Here is a 2390-nt window from a genome sequence, read left to right as displayed (position 1 = left end):
ATATATATATATATATATATACTCTTAATATTTCCCCTCTATATGGGGGAAAAAAAGAGCCAACATAACCCCCCGTATGTGTTTCTGTCGTTCCTCAAGTCCCTCCCCACCCATATAAAAGTTCGCATACTAAACTGCCAAACACACTACAAAACGCCAACAAACTGACATATATATACATGTATACATATATATACATCTGTATACGCGTTTGTTTATTTCATTACTGAAGACATGAAGGTACACTAACCACTCTATCATCCCTTTTAATTTCTCCTTTCACCTCCACTCTTTGACAGATACTACAAAACTTCGGCGTTTTTCCCTCCTCCTTCCCTTCATCCTACACGAAAACAAACACACAAACGCAAACCCGTTCTTCTCTTCGTACTCAGAAGCATCATCAAAACTATTCTCTTCACACCATTCTCTTGAAGAAGGGTGGACCGTACCCCAATGAATGAAGAAACAAAATGGGAAGGGGGAAAAAAAAAACACAAACAAACGATTTTGGAGCCTCAGTTTCATTCCTACCATAATAATAATAATAATCATCATCACCATCGATGTTAAGATTATCTTCATTACTTACCTCCATCAACTCATTCCGCTTTTCGCCAGGAAAAATCAAATCACGAAAAAAAAAAGAAGGAAGGAAGGAAGGAAGGAATGGAGTAACTGCAACAACCAAAGGAAAACCAAGGTAACGAGAAATAAATGCTGTCAACAACCCCTTAAACAAACTCTCTCCCTTACCTGCCTTTTCCACTTCAATCAACCAACCGCACACACTCACAAACACAAACACAAATATGCGGACGCAAACTCATTATTATTCTTCCTCCTCCTATCATTATCTTAAATGATTCCTTTCTTTCTCTTTCCAACATTCACAACCCCCATTATAAAAATGGCACCGCCATTAAAATACCACCACACACACACACACACGGATGGAAAGAAGATGGGGAGCGATCGCTCATATTTTTTTTTCTTTTTGCGTTTATTTTTACTATTACTTTAGTTTTTGTTGTAGTTTCACCTCCATTTTGATTGTAAGGGTCGCTCTTGCATGGAGATGTGACGCCTTATTCGCACGTCCATATCCTTTTGTTTTTTGTTTTTGTTTTTTTGAGTGTCCGCGTTGCTGCAGTTGCAAATTCACTCTGCCTTGCATGAAGGCGAAGGACAGGTAAACAGGTAAAAGGAGGACAAAACGAAACCGTCAAAGCAGAAGAAAAACAACAATAAATAATAATAATAATAATAATAAAACAAAAACAAAGGAAAAAAAGGGGGTGAGAAATAAGAAAGAAAAAAACATAGTACTGTTCCTAACACAAACACGTTCGTCATTCGCAAAATCGTAACCGTAGAAATAAACCGTGCAAATGTTGATCACCGGAGGTGACGATGGACACCTGAGTTATTTATTCGTTACCGTCATGATTTATGTGACTTCTTTTTTTTTTTCCCCCGCCTATTTCTTATTTGTTGCTTCACCTCTCATTTTGCCTCTTTTATTTCATCTCCTTCTTTTGCTTCGTCGTGTTTTCCTCATTTCATTTCCAACAGCACCACCAACGTCCTGCACGGTAACAACAACAACAATAATAATAATAATAATAATGAAATGTCACATGTACGGTGTAAAATATGAAAACAACAGTAATGACAGCATTAATGATTGTGTGTCTTTCATTTTCACACACATATACGCGCATGCATACGGAAATCAATATCGAGAGACACAAGCGAATTGAAATGAATGGAGGAAACAAAAGGAAAAAAAAACAAACAAAAGATGGCGATCAAAAAGAAAAAAAGTGAACGAATGAATGAACGAACGAATCAATCAATAAAAGCTCCCCAAGGACGGTTTCATAAATTCTGCATGAAGCCAACATTGGAACAATCACTACCGATTCATGTATTATTTATTTCTCTTCACCCTCCTCTCTTCTTCCACCATGTAACATTTCGTTTAATCATTCATGCGCTTTTATCATGTGGAAGAGGGATTATTACCCCTTTTCTTTATTTCACACACATCAATACACGCATATGTGTGCGTGTACGGAAAAGCATATAATGTATATTTGTGTTATATGCATGTGTGGTATTTACATATAAAACCACCACAAAACAAACACATGTTTACCATTAGAACTGTTCATTTAACCTTCTTGAGCGTGTGTAACATCACGTTATGAAACTGAGAGCATTTAAGTGGTATTATATGTTTCTTTTCTTTTTTTTAAAAATACTTGTCTTTCTTCATGTTTGTGTGTTTGTCACGTTTTTTTTTTCCTCCTCCTCCTCCTCCGCCTCTTCTTTTTCTCCTCTCTTCTTTCAACATCTCCCTCCATACATATTTCCATCCAATCACC

Source organism: Trypanosoma equiperdum (assembly GCF_001457755.1).
Source record: "Trypanosoma equiperdum strain OVI genome assembly, contig: ctg_862, whole genome shotgun sequence".
Lineage (NCBI taxonomy): Eukaryota > Euglenozoa > Kinetoplastea > Trypanosomatida > Trypanosomatidae > Trypanosoma > Trypanosoma equiperdum.
Note: the sequence above shows the minus strand (reverse complement) of the source record.